Source organism: Ambystoma mexicanum, chromosome 9 (genome assembly GCF_040938575.1).
Source record: "Ambystoma mexicanum isolate Mex_15411 chromosome 9, UKY_AmexF1_1, whole genome shotgun sequence".
Taxonomy (NCBI): Eukaryota; Metazoa; Chordata; class Amphibia; order Caudata; family Ambystomatidae; genus Ambystoma; species Ambystoma mexicanum.
Window position 1 is genome coordinate 375381335 of NC_090931.1, and position 15625 is coordinate 375396959.

Genomic DNA, 15625 nt, shown 5'->3' on the forward strand with positions numbered 1-15625 from the left:
ACTACGGAAAACAGCGTTTCCCGTTACTGACTGTCTTAAGGGCATGTCAGTTTCCCCGTAAGAATGGAGCGAAAGCCCAGAGGAGTGCGGCAGAAGGCTGCACTTCTCTGGCAAAGTCTAGATTATGGTGAAAACAACAGCAAAAAGTTTAGGGGTTGCCACATGGAAGGAAAATTACCCACAATTACGAAATCTTTCCTAACAGAAGGGCAAACGGTGAATGGGGAATTACCGGTCCCTCCAACCCTGGAATGGGCCGGTAATTACTCCATTCACCATGCCGGATTTGGGACGGTGTCGGAGGCAACCATCGAGCTAATTACTCCATGGTTAGCTCCAAACCCGGAATGAGGCCCCAGGTCCAGCAACCCCGGAAGCAGGCATCAAGTTATTTTGAGCAAGCCCAAAAACCCCTGCTAGGGGCTGTTTGGGTGTGGTCCTGTTTTTTTTATTATTTGTTTTAGCTGGTAAACCAACTTTTCAAATATTTACACTCATTATCATTTTTGTAGTTACATATCCATACTTACAACGTTAAAAGAAAGTAAATAATTCTTTGTATCTCATTACAAATCATTACAAGGCAGCATAAAACAGCAAAATGTATAATGTTATGACTACCAGATTGCCATTCACTTCACATAGATACAAGCAGTCTTCGTATCAGGAAATATTTGATTAAGAAATTGCACAATTGCAAGCTGTATTGTTAATCTTGGGTTAGAAAATAAAAGATTCCATAACTGTCTGTGACTAGTACCACTCTGGACCAACAATTTATTTCCAAAGCATTTTGCTCTTATGTTATATAGGGCGGGGCATTCAGTTATAAGATGTTGCAATGTTTCACATTGTCCTTTGTCATTACAGTGCCGACAGAAATTCTGATCCTTTGATATTACTCTCCTTCTATATAAAATCTCATTAGTTTCATATTGATTTAGTCTGAATCTTAGATATTTCTGACGGCATGTAGGTGATGGGTATTTTAGTAGATACTCTGATATTACCCCATGCCTTTTAACACCAAATGCTTCGGGGTTAAAATCCTTAAGTTTTGAGCAGATTGTCATGTTGAATATCCAGTCTGCTTGGTGAATTTTGTTTTTGGCACGATCAGGATTTGTCAATAGAAGCTCGATCGTTACTGAAGCATCAGAAATCGCATTTAGCGTATGATTTCTCCACTTCAAAGACATACCAATTTTGGTGGTTAATAAATTTTGGGCCAATACATGTAGAAGGCTGCGTTTCCCCATACCATCCAACATTTTTCGGAGAAGAGCACATTGCTTCCATAATACATGGGTATATAGGGAGATCAGACCCAATTCATGTCGCAATATGGCCAAAGGTGTTCCTGGCGAAAGTGTTAAAACTTTTTTCCAAAATCTAGCTTCTATGCTATCCCAAAATTTACGATTTTGTGGAGCCAGGGCCTCAACACCATATAGCAGAATTGGAATTGCTTTGGCCTTATAAAAGTGCACAACATGTTTCACTGTGAATTTCCCATATCTTCTAAGAATGATTTTCGATTGTGAAATCAAGGAGTTTAACTTCACCCTAGTTTCAGTTGTCGTGGTACTTAGGGTTTTTTTTATGTTCAATATAAACTCCAAGATATTTATATTTGGCGACTTTGGTTAATACACAGTTTTGAAGAGACCACTCAAGGTGATATTTTTTTGTGAAGTTGTTCTTACACACTAATATTTGGGATTTAACTGTGTTGATCACAAGGTTGTTTGATGTTGCATATGTGCCTAGTTGATTTAACATGTTTTGTAAGCCTATAGGTGTACAGGATAATAGTACCAGATCATCTGCGTATAGTAGATAGGGAACCCTTTGAGAGCCTATACGAGGGGCATCTGTTACACAGTTCATTAGTACAGGGCCTATATCCAGAATATAGAAGTTGAATAGGAAAGAGGCAAGAGCACAACCCTGCTTCACTCCTCTGTGGGTCTGGATGGCAGGTGATAGTCTTCCTCCCATGTTTAATTTAACTCGCATAGATGTAGAGGTGTGTAGTAATGCCACTAGATTTGTGAGAGAAGTTGGACACCGATGTTGTCTAAATTTGGTTATTAACATGTTTCTGTCAATATAGTCGAAGGCAGATTTGAAATCAATGAACCCCAGATATATGGGGAGTCCACCATCTGCTTGCTCCGATTGAATCATCGAAAGTGCTAAAATGTTCGGTATTGTGCCCATGCCTTTAACAAAGCCTGACTGAAATAAGTCTCTTAGACTGTTTTGATCTACCCACTCATTAAGCTCTTTTAGTATTATTCTACAAAATATTTTCGCCGGAGCGTCCAATAAAGAGATTGGGCGATAACTCGTTGGTAACTGGCGGTCGCCTTTTTTGTAGATCGGAACTGTAACGGCTTCCGTCCAAGTTTTGGGTAATTTCTGATATTTATTTATTGTGGCGAATATCTTGTAGAGAATTGAGCTCCAAACTTCAGGATGTTTTTTCATTAGGGCATTTGAAATCCCATCGGGGCCTGCTGCGCGCGAGTTGCTAGAGGTCATAATTAGATGTTTAATTTCCTTCTGATCAATATTCAACCAAAACCTCATCACTTCTTGTTCATTTAGGGTCGAGATCGTGTTTATAGGTAAGGCATATAGGGATTGGAAATGATCTACCCACTGATGTGCCTCAACTACTGTGGATTGCAGATCTAACTGTCGGGTATTAATGGTTTGATTTAATATTGCCCACATTTTTGAGATGTTTTTATCAGCCAGAGTCGACAACATAATGGCTCCATCTTTTTGATAAAGATTTGCTCGATGTCCTTTGACCCAGTTGTTATAACTCAAACGTGCTTTTTTAGTTAGACCCAGTCTAATGTCGAGAGGAAGCCTTGCTAAACTTCTTACCTCGGCACGATAAGCCCTTTTCCTAGTGAGTATAGAACTGTCAAAAACATGGATATGGCTCTCTCTTTTGGAATGACCCGCCTTCTGTTGGCTGAATAGTTGCATTGTGTTGCTATATGTCAATCCTATGTCTGAGGTTTGCCAATTAATGGAGTTAGTTGAATCGTGTAGAATTTGATTGAAGTGCCATAAGGCGTTCTCTGACCATCAGAGTCGATTCTTACCACCATTTACCACAATGCAGCCGCCACCTATTGGCTCTGGTTTACTAACCTTAGTTTTGGCCCTGGCCTGCCAACTAGCACACAACATATTATGGTCACTTAACGCAGATGAGGACACACTAAAGGAGCACATTGCTGACCATAGGGCACAATTTACATATATATAATCAATTGTAGATGTAGAGTTTCCTCTCTTCCAAGTTGGTGCGGGGGGCATGTCAGTGTTAAATGCACCATTCAGCATTTGCAGATTTCTGTGAGTAACCATTGTGTTCCATTGTAACAGTTTCTCACTCTTATGTGTCCCATTTCCTGCCAAGCAGTTCATATTCAAATCTCCTGCTAAGATGAAGTACAGAATCTTATCATCCGCAGATACAATGTCAAATATCAAATTCAGGTCCCTAAAGAAGCACTCCGTAGTAATAGCTGCTGGATTCCAATATATGTTCAGAATTGCGTAGGTGTCATCGTTGATCACCGCCCTTATAAGAAGCATATGAGTATTCGGCATAGCCCACATCTGTGACATTGTTCCTGGTTCATCCTTTACCGCCACCAGCAGGCCCGCAGTGGGTCTGCCTATAATGGGCTTCCTAGCTGGGTTCAAGTGTGTTTGATATCCTGACCAGAGTATGGGACTTAGTAACCAGGTTTCTTGCAGCAAAATTATGTCGAATTTGCTTAGGCCACTCTCATTGTTATTCAGCAAATGTTTGAATCCCCGCGAGTTCCAGCTCACCAAAGTAAGGGGGGATAACTTTGTCAAATTAGATAGCTAATTTGAGTTACTGATACAATTGCATACACACATATTCCTGTCATTTGACAATTGATTTGAATCTTGGCCATTTGCAACGCCAGTTTTTACCCTTGGCATGAGTTCTGCAATGCTTGACGTATTAGGTTCTGATGTGTCATCCATTTCTGTATCCAGCTGAAAACCTAGGTCGAATAATGAGTTCTTCGCCTGCCATACCAGATTACGAATTGCTCTGGATTGAAACCACACTCGAACTGCATTTAAGTTCTGATTTGAGATAAATTCCACCAAGGTTAAATCAGCTGAGTTTATGTCTTCGAGCAGCGGTATGTCTGAGAAGATTGCTAGTATCGCTCTTCTGTTCAGGTCATATTGTGTGCATGGTGCTGGTCTGCATTTCACAATCATAGAACACAGTGCCACTCGAGGAGTGACTTTTCCCATTCCCAACATAACTTGTGTTTTGACAGTTTTTGTAGGGATCACATTGTTCGTTTTCTCTTTTGTGTTCGCAGCCAAGTCCCCTAGTGCATTTTTGATCAGCGTTAATACATCTTTTGAAAAGTCTGTAGGTAAGCCCAATGATGAAAGGGAAGTTAAGTCAGAATCGGGTGTAGGAATGGGGATCCTTAAAGTGTTTGCATTTAAGTTTGTGGCGCTGGTCACTGATATTGCTGCTCCTTGGATCATTGGGACAGACCCTCCAATTTCAATTCCCTTCTGTGCTTGGTTCCCAATTTCCACGATTTTATCAGCATCATTGTGTGATTTGTGGTGGTTAGTTAATGAAGTTGGGTTTGTGAGTGGAGGAATGGAGAGACCTTGCATGTAAGCATCTACTGCTTTCCTGATTTCAGATCTATGGACCTTTGCATCCTCCCCACTATTCCATCTTGCTTCCATGATGTCATTTGTATTTCTCGTTCTCACTGTCGGCTCTGCCTCCAGACGCTGTAAACTCTGTGACTCCCTATGTGAGATTACTTTTACCAAAGCGTCCAATGGTGAATATGGTTGGGCTCTGGCTCGCGAGCTCGCATCTGCACTATTATTTGGCTCACAGTCACTCGGTACAGTAAGAATCTGCCGGGCACTATTTTTCTTTTTCTTCAAGAAGATTGGCGCAATCTTCACGCTAGACTTTCTCACCACCACATTTTCACCAGCATTCAGTGACACATTTGCTCTCAACTTTTGTTTGCCTTTCAAAAATATGGGGGCCAAAGGAATTGACTTCTTTGGTTTAGATGGTACATGAGCTATAACTGGTTTATCCGGCGGGTTTTCTGTTTGGGATCCCTTCGTAAGCATATTGCGTTCAGCCATGTCTTTAGTAGTGCTCGATAATTCTTTGTCATGAGCAGATTGAGGAGGATTTGTGTGGTTATATTTGCTCTGTGAATCCCCCCCCTTTAATGGACAGATGGAGGGTGTTAGATCGCCAGTCTTCTTCTCCTCCTCTGTGGGTGCCAAATGATTGTTTCCAATTCTCTTAACAAAAAGGTTAGTGACCGATTTGTTTTGTTTTGCCTTACTCTGGTTCTTTGTCTTTTTTTGTGAGTTGTCTCTTTTCCGTTGTACGGATTTTTCTTTGATTCTTTTGGTCCTTCTTGCTGCCCTCTTCCTCATTTTCTTTCTATCTTGATGTGGACTTGCAGGTGCAACTTCTTCTGTTACAACCTCTTGAGAGTCCAGCTGACTGGCGATATTGGTTTTTAAGGGTTTTTCCATTGAGACTGCTTGAAAAAGATCCTCATTCATATTTGCCAGTCTCATAAATTCTTCCAATGTGGACGCTGAAAGAGATGATTCGCCATCATTTGTGGGGTCTGCCTCCATAGACTCTGTTCCCACGTGTCCCTGTGAGTTTCGATTATACATTTGGAGTTGGTTCAGTAGTTCCTGTGTTAAGGATCTATCGGCCTCTTTGGATTTATGAATATCTGCAATAGACCTGTGTATTGCAGAGATATCCAGACCTTGTTTGGTGAATTCCAGTTGTATCAGTTGTAATTTCGGCAAAACACATGAATTAACGGCATTGCAGCAACCTGCTATGGAACCATCCAAAGTGGCTACCTCTTTCGTTAATTCCATCATGGACCCAGATTGAATTTGAACTTCGGATTTCAGGAGCTCAAAAACAGAGACCAAAGAATTCAGCACGTAGCTGAGAGCAGTTAATGTGTTGATATTCGACTCTGTCTTCTCAGCTACAGTTTCTTCCTGTGTTGCATTTGGGCTGAATACAGCAGGTGTTTCAGCCAGTTGGAGAACCTGCGCTGGGCTTTCAAGTATTTGGATGTCTTCAGTGCTTGAGAGATTTAGAGTGCTCAGTCTTGGAGCATTCATGTCCAGAGCAGAGTGGCAATTGTCATAAACATCCTGCTGACAGGCATCCTCTGAGGGGCTTGATAATATATCATTTAGTTCATGAGTGGCTTTCTCAGGCACTATTTTAGTGGCCCCAAAATGGTCTTTTATTTTTTTGTGAATTTTGTTTGTTGTTATCGTGTATTCTAGCCCTTTTTTCCACTTATCAGTTAGGGAGGGTTCAGAATCCAAGGTCTCTACACATCTGGCAGGCGTAGAGGCAAGGGAGAAGCATGGATTTACATGCACAAGCGCTTGGATTCGTGTTTGCGATTCCCCAACCTCTGTCATTTTGTCCGTACTGTTTTCATCAATAGGGCATTTAGCTCCACTTTCCAATTGAGATTTCCTCAATTCCGGATCCTCCCATTCTAGGGGTCCCGTCTCATCCTGAGATGGAGTGCTCCTTAGTTTCATGAGGCGGTTTCACAAATAGAGAGCAGAAATGAAGTTAGATATCAGAAATTTCAAAAGTCCGCCAGCAGGGGGAAATGTAAGGCACAGAGCAGCTGCGTCTTTTGCGTGTGTTAGAACAAAGCCCACGCGTGGACGCGGAGCACAGTAAAACTGTGAGAGCACACTTCTAAGGCTGCAATGTTTAGAGGCGCCGCTCTACTCCACCCCCGCTTTATCAGTTAAGGAACAAGCCGCAATGGAGCCGATCGGCTCAGTTGTGAGAGGACCCAGCAGACGCCGAATGGCGCTCCTCCCACTGCCTGCACGGAGAGAAATCGCAATACTACAGCTGGCGGCTCAAAGGCTTCAAAGCCCGCAGTCGCCGCTCAGCCCCTCTCCTGCGTCCCACGCTGAGATGAAATGGAGGTTGTGTTCGAACGGAAATGTATCCCGTAATCGTTCTACAAGGTACCTCTAACTCCTCACAAACGCCGGCTCTTTCAGATATTTTGAACGTGTAGAGGGAACACCGACACGTTTCAATTACTGAAGCAATTACAGTGGACACTCGCTGAGTTAAAAAGACGGACAATAGCGAAATCCACCAGTTCCACTGCACTAATTCGTAGATATCGCGAAAATGTCAATAGGGCAGTCCTAATTCAAGGCAATGCAGATTTTACCTGGTAGTTTGGATGGGTGGATAGTCCAACGGAGTTCCCCGCCTTGCCTCAGCCGACTGCAGTGACTGCTTCCACTTACACACCACCTATGGCGCCAGGCTCATATGGAGAGTCAGTCCTGGCGCCATAGGCGCCAGGCTCATGGAGTAGAACTTACCTGATGCAGACCATGCTGCAGAGCTCCAAGCCAAATGAGGCTTGGAAGGGACTATTTTACCTAGGGACTATTTTTTACTCGGGTGGGTTGGGGAGGAATACTTACCTGGGACTACTTTGGAGGCTATTTAACCACAACCGAAGAGCAGCACACGCTTCGTGTTAATCTGCATCCAGCAGCGTAACGCTCACCGTGTCATCCAGTCTTCTGCCACGCCCGCCTCGAGACTGCAGCTCCTAGAAATAGGGAGGAACAGAAGGAGAAGAGGTTAGAATAAGAGCAAAACCTTCGATCCTTTCCTGAATTCCAGATCCACCGCGCCTTCGAGCTGGAAGAAAGAAGCTTTTTACGCGCGCCGCCTCGCCTGCTGCAACGCCGCGCTGAACTCACCGGCATTCGCAGCATCCTCACGATCCACTGCATCCTTCTGCACGTTTCCGCCGCACTCTGGCACCTAAGGGGAACACAAGAACAGCAAAGGTGAGCCAAGGGAATAAACAGAGGCAATAGTAACTACCCCCATAGACTTACCTGATTACCGCCAGGGGTACTATTCCTTTTCACAGGTCGGCGCAGTCTCCATTGCATCCTCGCCGTGCCCCGGCCCCTAAGGGGAACAAAAGGACAACAAGGTGAGATGAAGGGACAAACAAGGGGAACTCTTCTCACCACAATAGACTTACCTAATTTTACTGCTGGAGGCATTATTCCCCGAACTTCATATTTTCTCTCCACTCCTGAATAAGGGAGCAAGCCACAGGTTACATTCTGGCCTTATTTTATTGAACTGTGCAGGATAAGCCAAATCCTTACCTGAACTTCGTCAGCTACCACGAGGAACTCTTCGCTGGGGTCAAGCTGCAAACTGTAAGGAATCGGACAAGAGTGAAAGTCAGACATGTGAACTCTTACAAACTACATACTTTTCGGAGTCAATATTGTTCTGGAACTCACCAATTCCTTCGAGCCAGTGAAGCAACTGGTTATCAACGCGCCCCTGCGCTCAATGCAGGATGGAGAGCTCATCTTTTCAAACCATCCGGTGAGACTATAAGAGGGGACATCAAAGGTGATCTGTGGGGAGAACAGCGGGGTTGGGGGGTTTACGCTCAACCCCACGGGTGGTTAATTCCCTTTCTCCATTTACAGAAGAATATTCCTACGGGCCAAGCAAACGAAGCTAGGTGGGCCAGTCCAGTCTGTTATCTCGGCCCTACGCGTCACATTGGTGGAGACCGCAGCTGTCCAGTTCAGATCGACGCCTCTGTGGGAGCCAGGTGAGCGTAACAGCATGTTCATGGTTTGCTGTGAATTCGACCCGTCTACACTAGTCAACATTGCCTCTTCAATGGCGTACTTGGACAATTTTCTCTGCAATAGCTTTGGCTCTTCGCCTTTCCTAACATCATCTTTCTTGCGATTCTTTTCCTGCAAGAGTCTGCAGTAATGTGCGATGGTCAGCTGAATTTCTGACCACGGTTTGGCTTCCATCCCCACTAACTTTTTGAGCTGCTTTTGGACTGGTTCTGGCACCCCTTGGCATAATATATTATAGAATAACGGTATAGATTTTCCCCAAGCTTTGCACGTCTCCAAGGCACACACTTTCTGAAAATGATGAATGTAAACAAGCGGATCATCTCTGTCCTTCATCTTTTTCATCATTATAGCTCCCATATCAGACGTGTCTGGATACAGTACTCTAAGCGATTTCCATACTGCCGCTCTACAGTTATTGAACTGTGCTCCATCATGAGCATTGTTAACTGTAGTTACACCAGCATATCCTGCCCTTAATCCTGCCCATACGTCATCAGCTCTCTCACCAAGTATGGCGATCAGGAGACCCTTAATATCATCTATAGCCAATGTATTTCCTCCTGTAACTCATGTATCCATTTCCCAGTGCCAGAAGTTAAACTCAGGAGTTTACACCTTAAATTATCCTTATCCATCTGGGGCCATGGTATATACTGCGGTCTGGCCCCTCCTTTTTCCAATAAGGGAAATTTCAAAGCAAACTCACCAACACCTGGATGTTTAGCCTGCCTGCTGCTAAACATAGCTGGAAAGGTATTGATGGGGGTTAGAAGCCAAAATATTATAGAAGCCCGCGTAATTTAGGGTCTTATAGTTTGTGTAGCCAATGGGACATTGGGCCTCATTATAACTCAGGCGGTCCGGAAATAACGGTGGCGGTAAACCCGCCGCCACCGTTGTTTCTGGACTGCCTGATCCCGACTCCTGCAGGCGGGAGGTGATGTTCCCGCCAGGTCTGATCTGGCGGTTTTAACACCGCCCGCCTGCAGGCGGACGAGGAAACACCGGCAGCATTACGAGATGCTGCCGGTATTTCCATGATCCCCATTCCCATCGAGTCTCATAGGACTCAATGGGAATGGGGATTAACACCATTCCGCCTCCGTGATTCCCGGAAAACCGGGGTTGTAATGCCCCGGTAATTCTGGGAATCACGGAGGCGGAATGGTAAAACGAGTCCGGCGGTAATCAGGTGGTTTTACCGCCACGGTTACCACCGGACTCGTAATGAGGCCCATTGTGTTTTAGTGACGTTCATAGTGGCCATTTTAAGGGGAGGGCTTAGTTGCCCCAACTGATGTTAAGTACCCTATCACTTTCATTCACTGTCCCATACTGATATGAAAAATATACTTAGATATTCACTATAAAGCTAGCCTCAAGATTAATTTGTCTGCTTTGTTTCTCTTGCATCATTACACGTTTAAACTGGCTTAATATCTTCATCTGTTTCTATGGCATAAGCTTCTTCATCTTGATCACAAGATGTCACTTATACTTGGTTCTTTCTTGATGCCTTATAGAATATCTGCATTCTCTGGTCTCTGCATCGCTTCTGTAGACGTCAGCTCGATTCTGTGTAACGTTACCATTCATCCTTGCCATTTATCTGCTCTGCTTCTTCAGGATTCTCATTCAAATGGCCATCATATTTTCTTGTATGCCTGTACGGTTTTCTTAATGGGTACCTTGCCTCCCAGATTCTCTTAGGTATTGGTACTTTCACTGGTACTGCACAGAGTCCATACTCTGCCCTTTGTTCAACTGCTCCGTGTATGTCTCATACTCTGGTTTCCAACAGACAGGTAATATGGGCGGGATGATTGATGTGGGGGTATTTAGCTCCTTCTCTACACCACCAATGACTGCAGTTATCAAATATGGCTGTGGTTATCTTCTGCTATTCGGGTTGTAAATAGGAACAGTTCTTATCTACCAGGAACGTGGCTATCAACTGTGGCTGTCGACCAGGATTGCAGTTATCAATTGGGATCATGGTGCTTTCCCACAACTTAGGTTATCAATGGCAACTGTAACTATAACTGGGGCTTGATGTTTTCATCGGGGATATCAGTTGCCTATCAGTGGTGTGATCATAGATACAAACGCAGGAGTATTTTGATTGGAAAAAGAAATGCAGTTTAAGTGTTTGTGGGTATTGTAGATGTAGATGAAAATGTAGGCATTGCTTTTTAGACAATGCAAACATGTTTGTATTCTGGATGTAGATGAAGACAAAAGGGTTGTGGTTATACATAGGAGTAGAGTGACTGCGATTATACAGGTATACAGTGACTAATGTCTACGCAATTCCGATGGGCTAAACTCAATGTGGCTCATTTCTGTCAGTTTATAGCACTCAATTTGAACTACTATGAACAAGACGTTTGTTGGTGAGGTGAGCTGCAAATCTTAAAGATGATTTTATTTGAACGTTTTTCTTATTTGTATGATTGATTTCCACAATTAACTCATAAATATACACGAAATCACTCTTTTGATACAATCCGTTCTACAATATACAAAACGTCCTATCCCTTCCGCACATCACTCATTAATTCTTACCTCTGTATCAGCTTTACAAAATTATTTCATCATGATGTCCTAACTACATTTCGCTTTATCTCTTTGATCATTACAGAGGTAATACTTCCAATTACATCATCAAGGTCTTGTTCTTATTAGGGCTAGTTCTCCATTTAGGAGACCAAAGAAAAATTGGTTTCGGTGGATTTCTTCTAACCCCAGACTTTTCCAGCAGTAGAGAGCATGCAATATAAAGTCGCAAACATTATCTTGTGTATAGTGTCGGTAAGCACTTTGATCTTCATGGTGCTTATATAATTATGATTGATAGGAAAACTATTGGCAAGAGGGGGAAATATCTCCTCCTTGCCACATTCTGATTGATGCCAAACACCTTCCATGGGTGTTCCTTTCTACAGGTATGGCATACACGCAGTCCTGTGGGAACTCAATGGTTCACTTTAAGGTGGTATATGCTTCCATTACTCTCATTATCCATTTTGAGGTCAGTTTAAATGACAGATCCACTCGTTTCACCATCTGTATATACCTTCTTAACTTTCTTCTTCTTAGATGGAATCATTTTTTCACAAGTTCTAATTGTGTTCTTTCTTGAAGTAAGATAATCACAGATGGGAGTCGCAAAAGAAAGAAGTCACATAGAGAGTATAACCTATGGGCAAGTTGGGCTCAACCTTCCTTTATTGCTGCACACCAAGGGCGGGTGCTGGCCTGTCTTTACAAAGCATAGACCAGTGCTTATTCTGTGGCAGTGACACTGCTGTACAAGCTAGAGATCAACACTACTCAGCCAATGCAATGCTGCAGTGGCTGTTGCATAACTTGCCCCCACCAGGGATGTAGACTGAGTAGAGCCTGAGCGGGCAGTGATCCCAATGCTTCCTATCTGCATGGAGTGCAGAAGCCGGGGGCATGGAGCGCAGCTGCGAAAGGCAGCATAAAGTGTAGACAAGATAAACAGATAAACAAAAAAAGTATTTTTCTATGTGGGTAGGTGCATTCGAAAGGATGTGTATAATTGCATACATGCATGTGTGCATGCAAAAGGGTGTCTGGGTAAATGCGCGCGTGTGAATGAGAGTAAAGTATAAATATTGTGGTTGGATGTGTGTGTGTGTGAATTAGAATGCAGTGTTAAAGTTCTGGACACATGAGTGAATGAGTCAGAGAAGCTGGATGGATGTGTGACTGGTCGGTGAATGGGTATGAATGTATGTGTGTGTGTGTGAGAGAGAGAGAGAGAGAGAGAGAGAGAGAGAGAGAGAGAGAGAGAGAGAGAGAGAAAGAGCCTGGGGCACTGGTGCAGGCAGAATGGACACTGTCTTACAGTGGCATGGCATGTTCTACTGACATTTTTGGGTAAAGCCAACTTGATGAGTTTAATTACATGGAGGTGGGGCAGGGTTTGATGGGGTTACCACATTGGGCAGCCTGGACATTTCCTTACTGTGGCATGGCATGTTTTACTTGCATTAAGGCTGGAATGTGTTCTTTATAGGGGGATTTGTACATTGGTTGCTCTCCAGCATTTTGGTGTATTTTGTTTCCCCAAAACGTGTGCATTCTGTGATTTTGCATTTCTGGATACTTTGCCCTGCGCCTCAGTATTGGCAGTTTGCTTTATTAGCTTTGCCTTTCAAGATTTGGGCGCTCTATTTGTTGTTGCAGTGCTTTTTGCACTAGCTTTCCATTCATGGGAATATTGCACGTACATCACTTCCTGTCGTTTGTTCTCATGCAAATGCTCTACAGCTAATTTTTCATTGCACTATTTATTTGGCATTTGCATGTCCCAATTATTATTATTATTATTATTATTATTAGGGTATTTATTGAGAACAAATCTAGCGTCAGGAAGCAAGGGAGTGCTTTGCAATCATATGGGGGAGAACATGGTTATACAGCGGAGAAACAAGGGAGTGAGGATCTAACAACAGAGGAGGGAGGGCAATTGTCAGCAATGGATCTACAAGTAACCGGGGGACAAAGAGTGGGGATCAGATCACCCAGTCTCAGGCATGGTGAGGAGTGGACGATGCATGGACTTAGGTTTTATGATGTTAAAATGCATAAAGTTGCATCTCTCAGAGAACATCTAATTATTGTCCATTATGTGAATACTTAGGCCTGTCCTGAGTTTTCAAAATGTTTCAGCACCTTGAATCACACACTTGCATGATCTCATTGGAGGTGGAAAGGCAGAAGGAAGGGAATTGTACTTCAAAGTCTATTGTTAGGATTAATATGCACAATGATATGATATGATAAGGCATTTATAACGTGCCTATACACAAGTGTTTCAGTGCTATGCTATGCATACTGAAACGTTTATCTCTGCAATGGCTCATACATATCATTGACTTATAAGTCTTTGTAACAGTTCATTGACCACAATTTGTGCTTGATTTAATTTTGGACTGTATTACTGGGCTTGGAATTATGGCAATATATGTTTCACATCAGGGACAACACTTTTAATTTGCCTAATGGCAGACGCATTCAATGATTTATGAGTCCCTAACACACATTACATGTGCAGAACACATTCTGGTTTCAGAATCTTTTATCTATTTAGGACAAAACCATCTTGTTGAGTATTCCCAAATCGGAGAGGAGTTCATTTTTGCAGCCAGCAAGGATATTTCTTTTTACTGTGAGATGGCATTTTTAACTGGCATTAAGGGCAAAGTCGAAAGGAGTATGTTCTTACGTGGGGATACTGATATTTATTGGCAGAGCCAGCATGGACATGTTTTCTTATATTATCATTACTGGCATTAAGGGAAAAGCAAACCTGACTGTGTCCTTATGTGGGAATACTGGCATATATTGGTGCAGTCAGCATGGACTTGTATGCACACAGTCAGCATGAACATTTTTCACAGAATACTGCCGTATAGTGGATAAGGGCATCATGAAAATGCATTGGAAAATGGTATGTAGTAATACATTTGCGTCAAAAATATTCCATTTACAAAAAATTGCGGCAAAAATGCTGTGGTTTGACCCGGTAAAGGTGTACCCCATTATACCATTTAAGGGGAGCGAGGGTTGCGGGGGTGTCCTCCGCTGCACTTAAATGGTATAATGGGTCTAGAGATTGTGGGGGTGTCCCCCACATCCTTTACATGGATTGCGGCGGCAAAACCACAACATTTTTGCTGCGATTTTTTGTGTAAACCGCCATTTTTGCCACGATTTTAACACATGCAACCTTGGTAAATGTTCCTGTGCACTGTTGGTGACTTGGCATCTAATACATTCTTTCATGTCTTACCTACAAAACAAATTCTAAACTGTGTGATTTTTTTACCCAGGTTTTCAGTGAAAATATGTTTTAAAACGCACCATTTTAACCCATTATTTGAAAAGGATTCTCGGGGGTGATCCCACCATTGGTTTGTTCGGGCTTCCTCTTTAATGCTTGGTCATTGGTATATCTTGAAAACACATTGGGGTTCATTTTCCAAATCGCCGGAACATAAATAAAGGTGCTAAAGACAGGTGTAAAGGTGTTACGCCTTTATTAGACAGGTGTAAAGGTGTTACGCCTTTATTAGACAGGTGTAAAGGTGTTACGCCTTTATTAGACAGGTGTAGAGGTGTTACGCCTTTATTAGACAGGTGTAAAGGTGTTACGCCTTTATTAGACAGGTGTAGAGGTGTTACGCCTTTATTAGACAGGTGTAAAGGTGTTACGCCTTTATTAGACAGGTGTAAAGGTGTTACGCCTTTATTAGACAGGTGTAAAGGTGTTACGCCTTTATTAGACAGGTGTAGAGGTGTTACGCCTTTATTAGACAGGTGTAAAGGTGTTACGCCTTTATTAGACAGGTGTAAAGGTGTTACGCCTTTATTAGACAGGTGTAGAGGTGTTATGCCTTTATTAGACAGGTGTAGAGGTGTTACGCCTTTATTAGACAGGGGTAGAGGTGTTACGCCTTTATTAGACAGGTGTAGAGGTGTTACGCCTTTATTAGACAGGTGTAGAGGTGTTACGCCTTTATTAGACAGGTGTAGAGGTGTTACGCCTTTATTAGACAGGTGTAGAGGTGTTACGCCTTTATTTATGCTCTTGGACATTCTTGTGGTTTTGATGATGGAGGTGCAGAGCAGGAGTTGCGCTTCCACCTCCTTACACCCACCACCTCTAAAAACAACTTGATTTGACACCAGCATGACATTTTCATCCTGGCGTAAAAAACTATTGATTCCCATGGAATTCGATTCCTTTTGTACACCAACAAAATGCAGGCAGACT

The 15625-nt window shown here is 43.0% G+C and overlaps 1 protein-coding gene across 1 annotated transcript in view; it reads left to right on the top strand.

Moving 5' to 3' along the window:
- Nucleotides 1-15625, top strand: part of LOC138489643 (4-hydroxyphenylpyruvate dioxygenase-like) — a 348749-nt gene that overhangs the window by 140449 nt on the left and 192675 nt on the right. The gene's annotated exons all lie outside the window — the stretch shown is intronic.